Here is a 22,851-nt window from a genome sequence, read left to right as displayed (position 1 = left end):
TCTAACAGTTGGACAGAAGAAGAGCCACCCCAGATATGAGAGCGGTACTCCAAGTTAGGACGAATGAATCCCTTATATACCTGAAGCAACTGCTCAGGAGTGAAGTAGCTACGGCATCTGTACAGCATTCCCAGCTTTAGGCAGCTTTAGCAATGTTGAGGATGTGTGGCTTCCATGACATATTAGAGGAAATGGTGAGGCCTAGCATAGCTATTCAAGACATCTTCAGGTCATGAGACCCACTAATCTTCCACCCAAGAAAGGGTGACCTGACTTTCCATCAGGTTAGTAATATGAGACCACTAATCCCCCACCCTGTCTCCACCTGACATTGCGTCAGGTCAGGTCAGTTACACTAGACCCACTAATCCCTCACAGCTCAATGGGAGTGGAAAATACCAGTCTTTGCTGTAATACACAACTTCATTCACGTCCGCAACATATAGATATTTAGTTTTTAAATATATTTATTAAACAAAACTTTTAGATAATCTATTCTGGATTATTCTAGTAAAGAAATAAATTTTCTAACTTAAGTAGAGCTGCTGTTATGGACTCCTGTAGTTCAGACTCTCCAAAAACATTCCCGAGCGCCCAGACACATTCTGGGTATGTGGGCTAGTGTCTGCCTGTGCCAGACGCGTAGTCTGGCCTCATTCATAACACATATTAAAGAGAGGTGCGGCCCCTGATGGTCAGGTGTACTCAGGTGTGTTTTATGAGTGCCTGATAACTCTTACTTCACACAATATGTAAATGACTTGATAATGAAAAGTAGGAATAATATCAGTATTTCTGTGTGTGTGTGTGTGTGTGTGTGTGTGTGTGTGGTCTTCAATATTTACACAATAAATTAATCCTGAGTTCCTCATTAGCAGCATTTAATAAAGGTATTACCATTAATGATATATATATATATATATATATATATATATATATAATATATATATATATATATATATATATATATATATATATATATATAGATATATAATATATATATATATATATATTTACGCAATAACACGTTCCAAATATAGCACATAAGTGGCCAAGTAGGTAATTAGGTCAGTAATACACACACACACACACACACACACACACACGCACCGACAGGAGATGAACACTCATAGCCATGCAAGTGTCTCAGGATAAAGGCAGATGGCCGGGAGGGTACATTATAAGACCTCCTGTTATGGATTCTCACATCTCACAAGAGCTTCCTACGACAAATATCACCCCCCACCTCGTAAAATAGAGCCGTAAGTATGTAGTTGAACTAACCTCTCCTCCCTTTACAAAATCGTCAGATGGATGACGCCCAAAACTGTACCGAGGTTTGGTGTAATATATGGATCTTATGTTATCCCCAGGTAAGACTGGGTGAAGGAAGTGGGTGGGAAGGGGTGTAATGGTCAATAGAATTCTTCCCCCCCTCCCTCTCTACCCATCCGTACCCCTGCTGTACCCGATCTGATCAACTTTTAAAAGCTGCTGTTGCATCATCGTCTATCAATTGATTGCAACGTAAGATCAAACACTAACTAGTCTACTCTTGTATGGTATATTCATAATAAAAAAGAATATATATATCTATCTATCCAAAAGGGGGTTAGGAAGTGTGTTGAATTTTAAGGATGGCGAACACTTACACCCGGGTTAAATCATCAACAGTACTGATTATAGCGTTAAATAACTTCTCAGATAATTCACTTTTTATACGGTGCCGTCATGAGGAAAACAAATTAAAATAAATCAAATCATTAAAGATAAAACCTAAAAGTAAAGGATAAGAAAAGATTAAAACAAAACAAGTGTTGAGTTTCAATAAAAGGGATGAACTAAACGTAACTTTCCTCATCAGTTGTGACGCTTAAGGTGGATGAAATGGAAACCAAAGATAAAAAACTCGAAATCATCTAACGAGTGAGAGATAATTACTTCAACTTGACGTGTGTAATATCAATTGTCTTAAGCTTAAACCTAACCTAACCTAACCTAACCTCATCTAATCTTTCCATTTAACATCGGTATAATTGACAAATGATGCAAAAATAAAAATAAAACTATAAAACGAATAAAAGAAAATAATAAAAACAGACAGAAAACAAAGTAACACTGTTTAATTATGACGTAAAATAGCACACACACAGACACACACACACACACACACACACACACACCCTTATAGCCAGGCAGCAGCACCACTAGGAAAGACACACTCCAGTAAGCCAGGGCGGATGTGGTGCCGGCTGATGATGAGGGTTAGCCATGGTGATTGCAAAGGTAAACAGTCTATAGATGGAGCAAAGTGAGGGTTTACTTCCTCTATATGCAACACCACGACCCAACCCAGTGACCTATAAGAACATTAGTGCCGCTCTGAAGTCACGGGAGGGGGGGGAGGGGGGGTTGAGTGCCGCTTACCCCGCCAACCTCAAGTGGGGGTGGTGGGGGGGGGAGTAGGGAGAGAGGGGGTAAGTGGGTTTGGAAATCGATTGTATAGTATCAGATTCCCCCCACAGAGGATTACAAAGAAGATCCAATTCTGCTAAACTTGAGACGTATTTTTTTTTCACCTATGATAAATTTACCAGGACGAGAATTAATGGTTTAAGAATCGATTACAGTTGTCAACATCACCGATAAGAGAGTCTGTAGGTGTAATTTGTGTGTTAATGACTGCAGACACCTGGTTTAAGGAACGTTTCTAAGCTACAGACAGACAGACACACACACACACACATGTACGTAAGTGTTGCTCAAGTAGGGGAGTCTGAACGTGTACATAGGGTCGTTTAGTTCAGTTGTGGTTGACGAACGTTCTGCTTTAACACTGCTTTCTGATTTTGTTCCCTTTAAGGCTGTTGGACACACACACACACACACACACACACACACACACACACACACACATACACACGTTAGTAAGGGAGGGGGGTGAGGCGGCCAACCAATGAACCTTGAAGGGCCACCAGTTGGAATTTCGACTCACGAATCGCTCAGTGTTGGAGGAATATATTACCCACACGCATATGGTGCCTGGAAGAGTGCCAGTGCCTCCATACTCCAGCAGGGACTCATTCCTTATACCCCATTATGTTAAATTGAGGTCAGGTCAGGTCAGGTCAGCCCAAGTCAAGTCAGGTTAAGTTAGAGGCAAGATAAGTTAGAGTACATTTGGTAATTTAGGTATGATTACGTTGGGTTAGGTTAGGTTTAATTATCGTACGTTATTATAGGTTAAATGAGTAAAGTTATTCCAAATCGGGTTAGGTTTGGTTAGGTTTGGTTAAGTTAGGTTAGGTTAGGTTAGGTTAGGTTAGGTTAGGTTAGGTTGGACTGGATCACTGCCCTCAATGGCCATACCCCCGACAGCTTTAAGCCACCATGACAAACTTACGAACATTGTGTGTACTGTAGAGACAATACTGCCAAGTGACCAGGCAATTTCGTCTGTAACTGTACATTAACTACCATACTGAGTGTACTTTAACTATACCACAAGGAAGTGTGTTTAATACATGTATACATCACCACACACACACACACACACACACACACACATGTATTGATGCAAGAAATTAATTACCATAAGTAGTCATACATACGTGTACGCGTTTACACACGCACACACACACACACACACACACACACACACACTAAACACAAAGGCTAACAACAGAATCTACTCATGTATGCTGTCAAATATGGTACATGATGACACACTAACCACACCTCATTCATCACCCAACACACTCACCCATCACCCAACACACTCATCCACCACCCCCCAACACACTCACACACCCGCCACCCCAACACACCCATCCACCACACCAACACACTCACCCACCACCCCAACACACTCACCCACCACCCCAACACACCCACCCACCACCCCAACACACTCATCCACCACACCAACACACTCACCCACCACCCCAACACACACTCACCCACCACACCAACACACTCACCCACCACCCCAACACACTCACCCATCACCCAACACACCTCACCCACCACACTAACACACCATTCATCACCCAACACACTCACCCATCACCCAACACACTCATCCACCACCCCAACACACTCACCCATCACCCAACACACTCACCCATCACCCAACACACCCATCCACCACCCCAACACACTCACACACCCGCCACCCCAACACACTCATCCACCACACCAACACACTCACCCCACCACCCCAACACACTCACCCACCACACCAACACACTCACCCACCACCCCAACACACTCACCCACCACCCCAACACACTCACCCACCACACCAACACACTCATCCTCCACACCAACACCTCACCCACCACACCAACACACTCACCCACCACACCAACCACCACCCACCACACCAACACACTCATCCACCACACCAACACACTCATCCACCACACCCACACACCCATCCACCACCCCAACACACCCACCACACCACCAATACACTCACCCACCACACCAACACACCTCACACACGCGCCACCCCAACACACTCATCCACCACACCAACACACTCACCACCACCACACCAACACACACCACACCACCACACCAACACACCCACACACCCACCACACCCACACCACCTACCACACCAACACACTCACACACCCGCCACCCCAACACACTCATCCACCACACCAACACACTCATCCACCACACCAACACACCCACCACCACACCAACACACTCACCCACCACACCAACACACTCACCCACCACACCAACACACTCACCCACCACCCCAACACACTCACCCACCACACCAACACACACACCCACCACCCCAACACACTCCACCCACCACCCCAACACACCCACCCACCACACCAACACACACTCACCCATCACACCAACACACTCACCCGCCACACCAACACACCACCCGCCACCCCAACACACTCACCCGCCACCCAACACACTCACCCACCACACAACACACACTCACCCACCACACCAACACACTCACACACCCGCCACCCCAACACACCCACCCACCACACCAACACACTCACACCCGTCACCCCAACACACTCACCCGCCACCCCACACACACCATCCACCACCCCAACACACACACACACACACACACTTAACGGATTGACTTAAGATAAAACGCAAAAAATCTAAAAAAAAAAATAACATTACACTTTAACTAAAACTCTACCTTAATTAGTTACGTCACCTTAACGCCAGGTAGAGCAACTTAACTTTGATGTTTTTTTTTTACAATTTTTTTTTGTATGTTTTTGTAAAATTTAATCAATTAGTTACGTTCTTAAAAATTACGAGGAGTTGTATTTGTCGAATTGCCTTACTGTCTACCATTGTTTGTTAGCCATTGTTTACGTACCTACGCTCTCTACGTATATTATTGGTATAGATGTATGGTTCATGTACACATTGTATACCTGCATTGTCTACCTGTATATACAAGCTGAATCAATGTAAATATGAATGGCAATTTTAAATGACTAAATATCTATCTATCTATGGGTTCTCTGAGACTCATGTACCCTGGCTGGCTGGTGTAAGTTTCAGGATAGTAAGTAAAAAAAAAAATGTTTATCATGTATGTACACAGAGGAAGTGCTTATCCACATCCTCTGATAAACATTGCAGCACACACACACGGGAAACGTTCAGCAACACACAACCTGACGTCACAAGGCGAGTTAAGAACGAGGAATTATTGACCGGTCATTATAACCCAACTAATGCAAGGTCTCTTTATACACAGTAAATACTTCCATAAAATTAATTTCCCATCAAAATCCCGTCACAGTAACAGGGATACAATACAACAATAATTCTTGGGGTATTTTTTATATCACAATATCCATTTGGGTTAGGTTTTGCTGTTGAATTTATTTATTTTCCTAAAGCCAATAAACTATCGTTGATTTTATGATACAAAAATATTAATTCACTACAATAATAAAGAGATCAGTTTCAAAATGTATTCGTGTATTCTGTTTGATATAATCAGTCGCGTTCGAAGGCGCCAGAAATTCCCGGAAAATAATGTGATAAACCTGGATGGTGATGTCACATCCCTCCCCCACCCCCCCGTAACTCCTGCTTAGAATAAAACCGATATATGTTATGTCATAAATAATTATCTTGACTCTGGTGATAGAGTTTTGTCTATATAATGGTTGTCTAGTTTGTATTTTCCATCATTTCGAGTGCTCAGTCCGTGTTTACGAGCGGTGGCGTGATTTTCCCAGGACGAACAAAGTATGATTTGATGTTTAGTACAACCGACTTACCAAATCCTTACTTCACTTCAACTTGAATAGTGTGAGATAATACATGATTAAACCCATTAAGTTATGGTTACTTTTACACGTATGGAATAAAGCGTAAATTTCTTAAAAGATTTCAACTTTAATATCAATACCAACATGACTTAACCAGACCGAACTTTATGTAACTTGAGATATGTATGAGTGAACTTAAGTTAAATCTTGATAAGATAACTTTAAGTGAAGCCTCGGATGTGTTGGGTAGGTTTTCTAGTTCATCCTGGGAAAAATATAGCAGAGACCAGGGGTGGAGGGGGGGGGGGGCAGCCGTGGTTCGAGATTTGTCCGCTAGGAGCCATCCCAGTCGTTGCTATAGTTACGGGGAAGCTGCTATCCCACACTGCCTTCAGCACATGTGAACGTAAAAGTGCTGTTTAATACATTACTGATCAACTTTGGTAAATCATCATGACATAGAACTTTAATAGCAGAGGGAGGGCTCGCTCAGGCAGGCGTCGCGACACCTCAAGCAGGAGGTTAACAGTAGATAACAGGTAGATAAAGACAGGAAGCACAGTATGATTGTAGCAGGAGCGAGCGACTTAACACACGTCTACACTTACACTTATCTCCCACGAAGGGTTATTAATCCTCGGTAAGACGATAAGAGACAAGTGAAATTTTCTTCCTATGAATAAGACGCTGTCAGACGGTTATAATAGTTACCTAGGAGGCACAAGCAACAGTATGCACATAGCCCCAATGAGGGAGGCGCGGGTGGGGATAACCTACCTGTGGGCGGGGTGGGCGTGTAGAACGTGTGACTGAGGCGAGTGCCGACACCAGAATGAGGCCGCCCTTGCACCCCCAAGCCGAGCATTACCACAGCCTGCAAAACAGCCAATGAATGGTGGCCACGTCACAGCCCCGACACAAACTCCGCCTCTCCCCCACTCCGTCCGGTCACCCCGGCAGATTCCACGCCCCACGCCCACGCCCACATGACCTCCCGCAACTTCTGGGTCACGACCTACGTGACCCTCGCCCCACACGCCCTGTACATGAACCTAAAAGACTTCTGCAGTCAGCTACTAGAGTACAGCAGCCCAGAGACCCTCCCTGCTAGTCGTAACTATCACCAGGCGTCATGGAGGCACAGTTGACCTCTAATGACACACCTGACTGACCTGGCACACCAAAATATATTAATTAAACCTCGATAATCACTGGCAATGCTAAGTAACATACCTGAACATTGTTGATGGTACAGTACAGTCTCAAGCAGATTTGTGGTCAAGGAGTGACGTCACCATGTAAACAAGTACTGAGGTGGGCACGACCAGCCACCTAAGGCGGGCGGTAACTCCTGATGAAAAACGTGTTCGTGAGTGTTAATGGATCTAGTGAACGCAAGGAGCACCATACACTATATTTTATACCTGGACAGACTGTTAACTTATATCTTCAGCTACGTAAGTACATAAAAACACAAAGTACAAAAAAATAATGGTGTAAATAAGAAGTGTAAGAGCAGACTGTATCACAACCATCCAGTCTAAACAGTTACCAACAACAAACATCTACTCAGACAAACTAACTGATCAATCAACATAACAGTCTCTTTAATTAAGGACCTCCCCGAGTGCTTGTACTACCCACACAAGTATGTCATATTAGTCACCAAGCAGTAAACTTGTAGATAAATATACAGTACTACGATAAGATAAGACATCCCAGCTAATATCACCTGAAGATTAAACACCCTAACGTTAACCTAACCTAACCTAACCTAACCTAACCTAACCTAACCTAACCTAACCAAATTAACCTAATCTAACCTAACCTAACCCATAGTATCAACTTAGATAGTTCTCTCTCACACACGGAGGAAAATAGATAGTTTTCTCTCTCACACACGGAGGAAAATAGATAGTTTTCTCACACACACGGAGGAAAATAGATAGTTTTTTCTCACACACACGGAGGAAAATAGATAGTTTCCTCTCACACGGAGGAAAATAGATAGTTTTCTCACACACACACGGAGGAAAATAGATAGTTTCCTCTCTCTCACACGGAGGAAAATAGATAGTTTTCTCTCTCACACGGAGGAAAATAGATAGTTTTCTCTCTCACACGGAGGAAAATAGATAGTTTTTCCCACACACACGGAGGAAAATAGATAGTTTTCTCTACACACACGGAGGGAAAATAGATAGTTCTTCTCTCACACGGAGGAAAATAGATAGTTTTCTCTCTCACACCTGAGAATAGATAGTTTCCTCTACACACGGAGGGAAAATAGATAGTTTCCTCTCACACGGAGGGAAAATAGATAGTTTTCTCTCCTCTCCACACGGAGGAAAATAGATAGTTTTTCTCACACACACGGAGGAAAATAGATAGTTTCCTCTCCCGGAGGAAAATAGATAGTTTTCTCTCTCACACGGAGGGAAAATAGATAGTTTCCTCTCTCCCGGAGGAAAATAGATAGTTTCTCTCACACACGGAGGAAAATAGATAGTTTCCTCTCTCCCGGAGGAAAATAGATAGTTTCCTCTCTACCGGAGGAAAGTGTCCTGCAAGATGCAGTATGAGTTCTATTTGTAAGTGTTAGTCGCATGTTATCAACACGCGTGAGCAATCAGGTACCGACACTCAGGTTATCTAATCAGGTGGGATAACTTCAGTCAGAGGTACATAACGAGTACATGGAGCATAGAGTACCTAGTGGGATGAGTACAGTACTCCTCTCTCTCTCTCTCCTCTCTCTCCCTACCACACCTCGCGTCACACCTTCTCCCTTCACACCTTGGAGACGCCCATCCTCTGTGTCACATCATGTCAACAGAGCTTTTTTTTTCCTTCTATTTCCATAATATTGTCATTTTTGTGTTTACTTTTATCCAGTTTTCTTCTCCATGTGTGTGTGTGTGTGTGTGTGTGTGTGTGTGTGTGTGTGTGTGTGTGTGTGTGTGTGTGTGTGTGTGTGTGTTTATGTGATTACCTTCTTCCCTATTTCAACAGAGCCTGGCTACTGGCCACATCATCACCACTACCACACACACCACTAGGAACCACCACCATCACCACTCTCACCCACCACCATCACCACTATCACCACCACCCCACACCTCACACACACACCTCACACTCCACCACACTCATACCCTCCCACCACACCTCATACCCTCCCACCACCCCACCTCCCACCCTCCACCCTCACACCCCTCCCCACCCACCTCCCACACACCCTCCACCACACCTCCCACACCTCCCCACACCTCACACCTCCCACCACACCTCACCCCACCCTCCCACCACACCTCCACACCCCTCCCACCACACCTCACACCCCTCCACCACACCTCACACCCTCCACCACCACACACCCACACCCCACACACTCCACCACACCTCACACCCCACCACACCACACCCCTCCACCACACCTCACACCTCCACCACACCTCACACCTCCACCACACCTCCACACACTCCACCACACCTCACACCCTCCACCACACCTCACACCTCCACCACACCCTCACACACTCCAACACCACCACACAACACATTAGCATATTCGCGGTCGTAAACACGCTCTTGCATGTCATATACTTTGCACTCCTCAAATCAACTACATTCCCACTCACAACTATTCAATCCCACTCACAACCACTCAATACTACTACTCACAACCACTAATTTCCACTCAACAACCACTCAAACCCACTCACAACCACTCATTTCCACTCAACAACCACTCAAACCCACTTACAACCACTCATTTCCACTCAACAACCACCAACCACTCACAAACACTCAAGCCCACTCACAACCACTCAATCCCACTCACAACCACTCATTTCCACTCAACAACCACTCAAACCCACTCACAAACACTCAAGCCTACTCACAACCACTCAATCCCACTCACAACCACTCAATCCCACTCACAAACACCAAGCCCACTCACAAACACTCAACCCACTCACAAACACCAAGCCCACTCACAACCACTCATTTCCACTCAACAACCACCAAATCCACTCACAACCACTCATTTCCACTCAACAACCACTCCAAATCCACTCCACAAACACTCAAGCCCACTCACAACCACCAATCCCACTCATGCCACCATAGCCCCTTTCCTCTGTCACTCTATCAACTTTATTCATTGTTCTTGACTCTAGAATACCATGATGAAAGCCTCCCTACACACACACACACACACACACACACACACACACACACACACACACACACACACACACACACACACACACACACACACACACACACACACACACACACACACACACACACACACACACACACACACACACACACACACACACACACAGAAGGCAAAGTCCCACTGTAGAGATGTATAAAATATTTTACCTACTGTAGTAATTAAGAAGCAACAGGTAAGAGCAGGCAGGTGAGGCTTAATTGCTGGGAGGAAGAGCAGGAAGAAGAGTTTAAGGAAGAGGAGGAGGAAGAGTAAGAGGAGGAAGAAGAGTAAGAGGAGGAGGAAGTTGGGGGAGGAGGAAGAGGAGAGGAGAAAGAAGAGGAGGACAAGGAGGAGAAAGAAGAAGAAGAAGAAGGAGAATTTAACCTCTTGAGAATAATGAGCTTGATGACTTAGAGTTATGTTGTCATGTAAGGGGTTAGAGGTGTGTGTGTGTGTGTGTGTGTGTGTGTATGTTTGTTATACAAGCGAACTAACCATTACCACCACCCACCTACTACCACCAGTACCAGCATCACCACTACCACCCAGTACCACCACCCCTACTCCTACCACCACCCCTACCTCCACCACCACTCCTACCACCACCACCATCACTACCCGGAAAACCCCTACTACCACCACCATCACCTCCAGGTCAGGTCGTTACCACATGATGGTCGTTCGGGGGGTAGTTCACCACCTAATTGGCACAACTGCTAGGGACGAGGGGGGAGGGGGAGCGGAAGGCTATAGTAGTTACGATAGTTACCATCATTAACTCACTGTTCGTCGTAGGTGATAACGAGGACTCCTTCACTAGGGAAAAGGGCGTAGGACCTTGGCAATAGGATGTCCTGGAGTAACTGGCTAATCCTACGGGAGTGAGGGCCCTTATTTCACTACTCTGGGCTGTCGACCTTCTTACTACACGTGACTCTTATCAAGGTGTGTGCGTGGGAGGTGGGGAAGGGTTAGGTGTGTGTGTGTGTGTGTGTGTGTGTGCGTGTGTGTGTGTGTGACTGTACATATAAGTATCTTACAGAGTCAACAGGTCACCAAATGTACACACAGCGCAAAAAGTTCCACCCAACATAGTGTGCCAGGGATCCCACCAGACTCATCCATGGGTGTCAGCTTACCCATGCCCCCATCCTTCCAGCTATTCACCACATCCTAACACCTATCCTTCTCCACCCCCAATTACTCCTGACCTCCCTACACATATCATTACCCTTCCTAGTAATCCAAGATGTCCCTCACCCCCTTCCCCCCCTCTTCCTTTCCACTATCCTATGATATCCTACACCCCCCCTTTCCTATCGTCCCTATTACTCCACCACATCCTCAACCCCCCATCGTATAGTTCTCACCACTTTCTCCCCAGCGCCTCTTAACACCCCTCACCCCTGACCGCACCCAACACACACGTGGAGCTCAGAATCCAACATCATACGAACCACGCCCGTCCAGTAGTGTTCCTGGATAACGCTATCTGTGACCCACCCATACCACGCCCATGCCACGCCCACTACCACGCCCATGCCACGCCCATGCCACGCCCACTACCACGTCCACGAGCATGCCTGTCACCACACCCTCCACCACCACACCATCCACCACGCTCTCTACCACACCCTCCACCACACCCTCTACCACACCCTCTACCACACCCATGCTCTCCATCAGAAGGCTGGAGCCACGCCTTAAAAGTCCCCATCCTAACAGACAGTCAGCCACTCAGTCAATCAACCAATTAGTCAGCAAGTCAGTCAGCCAGTCAACCAACCATCCAATCAGTTAATCAACCAGCCAGCCAATCAACCAACCAGTCAGTCAGTCAACCAACCAGTCAGCCAGTCAATCAACCAGCCAGCCAGTCAACCAACCAGTCAGCCAGTCAATCAACCAGCCAGCCAATCAACCAACCAGTCACACACACACACACACACACACACACACACTCTCTCTCTCTCTCTCTCCTGGACTAATTAACAGTTGAGTACACAGGTGTATTACAGGTGGGAGTTGGTCTCGTGATGTCACATAATTAGGAGAAATTACTGACAAATGAGTCTTATAGCTGGGAGTAGTTGGGAGTCTTATAATTTTGGAGCCTTATTGCTGGGGGTCTTATTGCTGGGAGTCTCATACCTGGGAGTCTTATAGTTGGAATCTTATAGCTGGGAGTCTTACAGCTACGGGTCTTATAGTTTGGGAGTCTTATACCTGGGATTCTTATAGTGGAAGTTTTATAACTGGGAGTTTTATAACTGGGAGTCTTATAACTGGGAGTTTTATAGTTTGGGAGTCTTATAGTCGGGAGTCTTATAGCCGGGAGTCCTATAGCTGGGAGTCTTATAGCAGTCTTAAGAGTTGAGTCGAGTATTATAGCTAGAACACAAACTACGTAGAAACTGATATAAAATATGCATAAATATACTTCTATAAATTCATATAAATATAAGCTATGTACCCTGTATTATAATCTTACAGTACCTCATATAAGACTTCAGACAATTTTATATACATTCCAATATAATTTTTATATCAATTACTATGTTCTAAATATGTATGTAAGCAACAATAAACACATATGTAAATATAAGTAAGTAGCTCTGTAAATAATTGTAAATAGCTCTATAAATTCAGCTTACTAGGAACTATTAACAGCTTAGGTAAATGGTGAATATAAAGACTTCGTGTAAATAATTTATGGTGTATGTATAATTATTATACGTTGTGTGTGTGTGTGTGTGTGTGTGTGTGTGTGTGTGTGTGTGTGTGTGTGTGTGTGTGTGTGTACAGGAAACATCAACACAGCCATATCAACTGTGAACAATTATAAGGACCCACCCAAGTTTATGTCTTATTGAGGGTAATTACGTTTAAAATTCCGAGTGAGATGACGGGTGAGGTTGAGGGTTGGGGAGGGGAGGGTGGGGGGTGGGGGGTTAAGAGGGGGATGGGTGAAGGGTTATGGGTCTAATGGGTGAGGGATGGAGGGGGAGTTAAGGGGTGAAGGGGGTAAGGGTACCTAACTTTACAGATGGGGAAATGAAGGCAGTTGAGTGCAGTGCCTGTTATGTTTCCTGCTTGTAACTTTTCTGACTATAAGAACTAGGTAACGTGTCCAGGTGAGAGAGAGAGAGAGAGAGAGAGAGAGAGAGAGAGAGAGAGAGGTCACACTTATTAACTCTCTAAGGTGACGCGCTTCATACCTGGAGGGAGAGACACGGAGAAACTGAGGAGAAAAAGATAAAACACGAGTAAAGGGGAAGTAAGAAGGTGTAAGCAATAAAACGAGGAGAAAGCAAAAGCAAAAAGCTATATGTACTCAGGTAAGAAAAAAAAAGGAGATGGGAAGGAATGGCGAATAAAAATAAGAGAAAATGAAGAAAATACGAAAAAAATGGAAAATAAAAGAAAATCAATTAAGGAAAGGAGGAAATAAGAGACTAAAAGAAAAGAAAGTCTCTCTCTTCCTTTCGAAAACAAGTTAGGGAGGAGAGAGGAATGAATAAACAAGCAGAGAACGAAAGAATAAAAGAAGAACATTAAGATATATTTCCAGGTGATAAAGCAGACACAGGAAGAAGCAAGTATAAGAAATAAAGGGAAGAGAAAATTAGTTGAAAGTAATAACGAAAGAAAGAGGAAATGAAATAGAAAAGTTCAAAAGATGATAAAAAAGTGAAAGAAACAGAGTCAGTTAGTTAGTTACCTGACGCTCCCCCTCGTCCAGGTGATAGGCAGGTGAGTAAGAGGGGGAGTGGGAGGTAAGTGAGGGAATAGGGAGAGGGAGGGTAGGGGGTTGAAGGGAAGGAAGGAGGGAGGTAAGGGGTTGAAGGGAAGGAAGGAGGGAGGTAAGGGAGAGAAAAAAGGGAGGAGAAATGAGGAAAATGAGAAAGAGAGGAAGGGTGAAGAGAGGAGAGGATAATAGAGAGATGAAGAGTGAGGGGCAGAAGGTAAACAGAGAAGAGGAAGTTGGGGGGGGGGAGAGGAGAGAGCAGAGGATGACAGAGGGAAGGTAAGTGAGGAAGGTGAGAAAAGAAGAAGAGGGGAAGGGGAGGAGGGGGGGGGGGGTTGGTAAGGGGAGAGTGTGACAGAAGGCACTAGGTGGCACCCGGCCAACGCCCCTTAATATCCTGCTCTACGTGACCTGGCTTGATTCACTCTCTGACCGGTCGTGTCATAGGGTAACTTTGAACTATGTTCCTTCAGTAATAATAAAACATAAAAGACCCCCAAGGTAAAGGTGCAGTAAGTTCCATTAGCCACAAGACGATCCTCAACAGCGAACATTTACGGGGCGTCACAGGGAGTTCGTCACGTGAGTCTGGACATAGGCGTCACATGCTGTAGACACGTTGAGCTAGTGGACCACCACCAGTCTCACCCACGTGGGCCTGGCGTCACGTAACACACACACACGTTGAGGTAGGTTAGTTAGGATTGGTTAGTTTACGTAAGGTTTAAATTAACTTAGGTTAGATTAGATACGGTATTAAATGAGTTTAGGTCAAGTATATCTTCTAGTTTTCAAAAAATGTGAGAATTAGATGTTTATTTATTTATTTATTTTGTTTTTTCTTACGACAATCCCGGGGCGATGTGGTTATACACTAGCTATAATATCTGATTGCTTATACTACCGTCACTAGAATTAGCTCCCACCAGATATATACTTTAGCTGATATCCATTACTCATTACCACCTCAGTGATCTTAAACGTGGATTAATCGGCTGTCAACCTAACACAAGGTTCGTCCACGTCCCCAGGTCGCGTCTACCGGCAGTGTCACCTCTATCACCTCTTGTGTGTATAATTAGTTGTACCTGGGGACGTGTGTGTGTGTGTGTGTGTGTGTGTGTGTGTGTGTGTGTGTGTGTGTGTGTGTGTGTCCCTGGTTGTTATTTATACTCCCTACATATTAATATACGGTCACTGTATCGTTACAATGTACTTTTATATACACTCATAAGTATGTAAATATACATAAGAACATATTCATACGTGTTTATACATGCTAGGAAAATTAATATTTATAATACATGTGCAGTATACAGTACACCCACCCTCCAGTTCTATCTCTCAAACACAAAAAATTCCTCTCTCTTTCCATTTGCATTTTTCTATCGTTATCGACTACAAAATCATGAAATCTTGGGATCAGTTCAGTCCGGCGTCCACATCTGAACCAGGAAACTGAGAGGAATGTATCGGGATATTTTATTCAAAGTCGATCCAAGGTTTTAAGGTCATTAAATCTATTATTTAAATTATTATTTGAAGACAAAATCAACACTTCTGAAATACCGTTCTCAGATAGACACTGTTATTATCATTATTATCATTGGCTTCACGGTTTCTTTGCCCTTAGATATCTCGCCATATTCAGTCTTCCTCTGCTGTATCTCTTGTTCCGGAAGGTTATACCTCTCGACTTCCTTGTAGAATAATTGTCACTTCTTACATCATATTGTTGTTGGTTGTTTCCAGTATATTTAAATCTTCTCTTAAGTTCTTAAAAAAAGCTTGTAAATGGTCTACAGTTTAGTACTTCACCTGTGAAGTAGAACTTGCAAATTTTTGACGCTAATTTAACCTAATTGAGAGAGGATATCAACCCGACATTGTCCCCTCAGCCAGGACTCAAATTCGGATTCACTGGCTTGCTGCTACCTCAGTGTAATGGCTGCTACACCATCGTGTACGGAAATATTGATAAATGTACACGAGCAGGGGGGCGTGGCGGACCACACCCACGTGTGTGGTGAGCTGCACCACCTGATGAGCGTCCCGTAATGTTGCCAAGTATCCTCCTCCTCCCCCCTCACTTCCCGCCATCACCTTCAAATTATTGGCGTATGAGATGTTGTGACGTAGTGCGCTTCTATTGGTTCAAATTAGGCAAATATTATCGGGTAATACGTGAGTTCCCCCACGTAGGATCTGACTGACGTTAAGACCACACGGCGTTAGTCACCGGAAGGAACATTCTTTTATCAACATTACTAAAGTATATTTTTAGATGCACTGTATTCAGCCAGCCCAGTGTGTACCTCCCGGGCCCCTGTCATTATGGTATTAGTGCACCAGGATGATGTCTTCAGTTTACCCACCATAGTTTATATTTTAACCAACCATAAGACCCTCGTTCGTATTGTAAATGATATTATTAGAATATTAATCTGAAATCAAATTTAATCAGAATGGACTTCAAATAATGTCGCGTGACTGAACTACTGTATATCTGAGTATCTGATTTTAGAGGGATTAAACCGTTTGTGGTCTCTCGTAGTGCCCTGTGGTTCGTTCCGACTAAAATCAGACTTTCTTCAGTAATGTTTTTGGCTACATAGCTGAAGTACCGAAGACGATCAGAGGGCAGTATCATTGATGGTGGTGGTGTAGCGAGTACTTAAACGCATTTACTTTTACTTTGACTTTTACTTTTATTCTCTTCACCATGTTGTAGATCTGTAACTCGTTTATTAAGGCAGTATTTATCAAGATAAGTAATTAACACGATAATATTACATCACTACAACTTACACACTACTAACCAGTATTTTCAAAGTGCCGGGGAGGAGGGAGAACGGTCTTTGTACACAGTAAGGCGGCAAGCGTAGTGATCCCACACAGTTCTGGGGTTGAGGGACTGTCCAATTTCAGGGATATTATGAGGTCATGTGCACTGGACGTGTTCTAAGGTCAATATTAAGAACAATATTTCATCCCGTTGGTTTATTATTCAATCGATATTTATGTTAGGAAGACTGAACAAACAGTTTGTTCCGGTCATCTCTGGCACATTTTGGCGATTTTATTTTTTGCAAGTGGCAAAGGGGTGGGGGATGACGGGCCAACTTAAGTATGAATAACTTGTTATATAAAATAGAATAGTGATAATTTTATTTAGAATACCCTTTACACTTTTACGTTTTCTTTAAATAAAACTTTATATTTTATGGGAAACTACTGTATAATTAGATTTGTTTATTTCGATAAGTATTCTGATAGATGGTTACTCGTTAAGACTGCATGAATACAAATATGAGAATACAGATTGGTACTATTATATACTATAGGAAATATATCACAATTATATACAGCTGATAGACAAATAAATAGACAGATAAAGATCGTTACTTATTCACATTGACTCAGCATGAACATTGACAGTGCGGAAAATATATGATTCACAGTACATAAACAGTGCAGGTATACAAATGATAATATACAGCAAGTTTATTCGGCCAAGGGTCTTTACAACACTTCATCGTGAAAATAACGGATACATGTGTTAAAAGTTCATTCTAAAACGACTTGAGAATATTTCCGCTTTGGTGTACTGTATAATATGAGCTTTGAGAGAGAGGTTCAGATACGTTACACTCTTAACAACAGCAAACCTCCACTTATGAAGGATACATTTATCACGAGGAAGATTATCTCATAAGAAAATGCTATATGTCCGTACTCCGTTTGCTAGAAATAAACATATAATGACTTTGTTAGGCTTTCTTGGTTGTATCATTTATTGTTCATCATTGTATACCTGCACCCTCTATTATACGAGTACATTGTTGTATACCTGCACTGTATGTACACATTCCTTGTATACCTACACTGCATATGTATATGCTGAATCAATGTGAACTTGTATGGCTATCTATATATCTATCTATCTATCTATCTATCCGTGTTTTTCATAATTCTCATCTTAGTATTACTTGAAAGACCATAATGGAAACAACCTCTAAACAGCTTTCATGTACTACCTACATTGCTTGTATACTTGTATATATTGTTTGTACACCAGCACTACGTACACCTGCACTGACCACACACACACACGGTACAACAAACTAAATTGGAAACCACACGTCAGTGAAGTTACCAAATCCTCCAGTTTCCGTCTCCACCTCCTCCGCCGACTCAAGTCCCTCGGAGTTCCTGCACACGAGCTCCTCAGTGTTTACACAACATTCATACTTCCCAAGCTCATCTATGCCTCCCCTACCTGGTCTTCCTCCCTAAATGCCACACAACGTAAACACCTAGAAAAAGTGCAAAAGAGGGCATGCAGGATTATTCTCTCCCCTTCCTACTCCACATATCAAGAAGCGCTCAACACACTGACCCTTTCGACTCTCACTGACCATCACCACGACCTCATCTGCAAATTTGGTAAGAAGCTTCTACACCATCCCCGACACCGGCTCCTACTACCACCTGAGATCCCTAGTCCGAGAATTGCTGTTCGACACCACAACCGCATCCAGCACATACGTGCATGAACTGATCGCTATAAGAACAGCCCAGTCCCAACCATTGTAAAAATTATCAATAACTTGTAATAAATCAGTGTATTCACTCCCAGTAAACACTACTCCTTGCACTGTCACTATGTTGAAATGAACTGTAGTTTGAGCTTTTCCCCATCTAGTTATTATATGTCTTATTTGTGTCACTTATGTTACTTGTATATTATTTGTAATTCGTAACCCATTCCCCAAATATGTAACTGTATATTTTCAGCCTTCTGGCTGCCAAGCTCTTTCAATAAACCGTTAATTATTATTATTATTATTATTATTATTAAACTTGTACAACGACTCCACCGAGCAAACATCCATTCATCTAACCTAACCTTGACTAACCTAACGATGATAAGACATACCCGATTATCTCACTACATAATTATATTTGGAGCCGGTCCCTGTGTGTATGTGTGTCGAATGTTTAAAAGCGTAAAGTTCCTACTTAGATTATAAGATATAAAGATTATACTTAAACTGCCCAGGGACCTCCACCATATGTGTGAATATGTATCTCACTTACACTTTAATTTCATGTGTTTGATTTTTGTTCTTGTTATTATATACGGCGGTAATGTTGAAAAACCCTTCATTTAATTATTCACATGAAGAACCAAAAAAATATTCAAATATGTCATCTTTTTCCTTTCCTTACGGTTGTGCGATAATTTTACGGACATACGATAATGTTGCTGCTTTAGTATATTAGGATATTATACTGTTATTTTGTTATACAGAATTATTTAAATTAATTTTATTGTCTGCAGTATCGTACACCTTTCATCATAGTGCGCAGCCTGTATTTCTCTTATCAAAGACTTAGGAAAAACAATAGTAAGATATTGCAATCTTTCCACCCTTTTCTTTGGAATTTCTAGAGATAAGAAACAGACCTTGTTACATTATATCTTGCGGTAACTGAGAATTGAATGGTTCTGGAGAAACCTAACCTAACCCCGAGCGAGAGACTCGCTTAGCCTAGTGCAGTATCTTGATCAACACGAAAACCAACGCGACGAAATTTGTTGTACGGTTAGTCACGGTGCAAAATTTACATTAAACCTGATTTAAGAAATTACTTTACCCAGTTTGTGGAACACTTTCTAAGAAATTATATATTAGGACCGACTGTGAATCGATAATACAAGGACCTTTTAATTTTTATTATCGACAAGAAGAAAATAGTCTGTGTAAGAAATATAAGCAAATTATAAAAATATAAATAACCACAAACAGCTAAATTATCAACCCGGATAAAATAGTCCTCAGCCACCCTACTAGGTCATGTAATATGTAATAACCAAGATCAAATCGGTCAGGAAGGAGTCGTTCCTATTAGCTTTACATAAATGAATCTCAGTGACCACTTTTTCACAGAGGGAAAAGGTCAGGGGAAAGATAGGACAACAGAAAATAATCAAAACATGGTCAATGAAAAATTGTAATGAAGTGTTCCAAAATAAACTACAAAATATTCATTGGTCTTCTAACGACATAGCTTTCATAGAGGTAAACGAGGCCTCGGGGAAATTAACAACTACTTTTACTAATGTTCTTGACGCAGCATAATTAAAGGTGACAAGGACAAAAACTAGAAGCGAACTTTAGATGACTAGCGAGATACTAGGAACCATCATACACACACAACTAGCTCGCGAGATTAAAAGAGACATGGCAAAATGAAGTAAAATAATTTCCTAGGGTAAGAAACAAAGTAGAGTTAAAATAATAAAATAGACCCCTACAAGAACACAGGTATTAATAACATCCATGTTTTAAATTTAATGGATGGTGCCACTGTATTAAATGGATTAGATAAGTAGGTAAACAAATATTCTTAAATTATCCCTAAGATTCTCGTTTTCTTATTTCTTTTAATGAAAGAAAATGGTAAATATTGTATGGGATTCTATTGGGGATTTTAATTATTTTGTATACTGTACTGTACTCGTATCATTTCACTACTTTTAAGCTTACTAGCCATTCGTGCGATGGTGTGTTACTATTTACTATACTATGACTTTTATAATTCAATGTTAGTATAGAAGGAAACTGATGTAGCCGGAGAGGAAACCTGTGATATTTGGTCGGGTCACAGTGGCTAACACCCTTCTCACGTGTGTCCCAAACCGGGGATTGTAACCAGTACATTTAACAGTAAGAGTTATTGTGTAAAGTAAAATATATAACACAAATATGCCTACCTTTATAGTTGTTCCCTTTATCTGGACAGTGAGAGGTGTTAGGGAGACGTGTGATGACGATGATGATGACCCCTCTCTCACATAATTAGCATTTTCTTGTAGAGTATTAACGTGCTTCAGCAAGTGGTAAGGTCAGCTCATGTAGTAAACAACATTATTATCCTCTCCACTTTATTACTTCTGGACTGCAGTTCTTCCTGTCGTTTAGCATCTGGATGAAAATAAATAATAATAATAATTAATAATAATAATAATAATAATAATAATAATAATAATCATAATAATAATAATAATAATAATAATAATAATAATAATAATAATGATAATAATAATAATAATAATAATAATAACTAGCCTAATTACTCTCTTAAAGACCTCAGGTATTGTAGTACAGTATTAATATTATAACATCAAAGTCAAGGAAAAAAATTTTAATCAATAACACGAGAAATTAGGCAGTTCAAAAACTGCCACCGTCCAGGCCCAAGCTTGACACTGCGCACCACCTGTCACAGGTCGCAAACACCAGAACCGTGACAAACAAGTTACAACTTGAAGTTAGTACTTCCTCAATGGCTTATTATTCAAAACAATTTAATTGTTTTGATAAATAAACGATTGATTTTCTATAGAAACTTAATTCACTACCCGTTTCGCGAAAAAAAATTTGCGGCGCTAACGGAATTGCAAATAAATTGTTAGCGCTACTTAATCTTATTTTCACTTTTCCCACCGGACAGCAGGACGGATGAGAGCCGAGTTAGAAGTTCTGTGGCGATTTATAAATTTTTCATTGTTTTCACTTTACACACCAAGTATAAAGCAGTATTTACTTTACCTTATTACAGAGGTCTTCTGTTATCAGCCAATGGTCGGGCTTACAGCTGGTGTTCTGGCCTTAATTTCATTATTTATTTAAGACAGCTCGTGCTGCTGTCATCACCTGGTCGGCAATTGGTCAACTGACGCTTATTCAGGCGTGCAGGTCCTCCGCGGTATCATCTGGCCAATCACAGTGGCTGAGAGGAAGCAAACTACCGAACAACAAGTTCGGTAGTTCACCTTCGTCGTTGCTGAGGTTAGTAACACCTGAACTAATAAACTTATAAACGACAACTGTTCACTAAGCAAATTCTATGAAATACTGACACGCACTCAAACTCACTCACACTCTGATGAACTCACACACACACACACACACACACACACACACACACAAACACACTTTCCAAGCCTCACAAACACCCACACAGCTTCACACACATACACACACATGCACTCACAGGCTTACGCACACTCACACACACCCGTCACGCTCATATAGCCACACACACACACACACACACACACTTCACTGCCTCACACACACACACACACACACACACACACACATTCTTACGATACTTTAAACACAGTCACAATCTCACTCACTCAATCCCTCACAGCTACTCACTCATACACTCCTACAATCCCTCACAGCTACTCACTCATACACTCCTACAATCCCTTACACTCTCACAGCCACTCACACTCACCTCAACATCACATGTGCTGTCAGCGTTATCATCAGTCGTGTTCACACTCAACACTGATTTCCTGTGTGTGGGGCTGTCAGAACTGCCGACATAATAATTCACGCATATTTCTTCTCTTTAATCATTGTTGTAACTATCATTTATATTATTCATTTATATATCTGTGTATGTTTTTTTCCTCTTTTATTTAAGTTTATTTTAAACTCGATAGTGAATAAAATCAGTCAATTTTACGTTATTCTTGTATGTGTAACTTTGGCGAGTTA

The 22,851-nt window shown here is 42.3% G+C and overlaps 1 long non-coding RNA gene across 1 annotated transcript; it reads right to left on the bottom strand.

Annotated features, from left to right (window-relative positions):
• Window positions 1-7,423: 7,423 nt before the first annotated feature.
• Window positions 7,424-22,253, bottom strand: LOC121871779. The gene is made up of 3 exons (XR_006089946.1): window positions 21,889-22,253; window positions 21,051-21,261; window positions 7,424-7,644 (listed from the first exon to the last, which is right to left on the bottom strand). It is a non-coding gene; the product is annotated as an uncharacterized LOC121871779 (long non-coding RNA).
• Between the last annotated feature and the right edge of the window lie 598 nt (window positions 22,254-22,851).

The sequence above is a fragment of the Homarus americanus genome, unplaced genomic scaffold (genome assembly GCF_018991925.1).
Source record: "Homarus americanus isolate GMGI-L3 unplaced genomic scaffold, GMGI_Hamer_2.0 scaffold3806, whole genome shotgun sequence".
NCBI lineage: Eukaryota > Metazoa > Arthropoda > Malacostraca > Decapoda > Nephropidae > Homarus > Homarus americanus.
The sequence above is the reverse complement of the archived record's forward strand: the minus strand, read 5'-3'. Positions and strand labels throughout refer to the sequence as shown.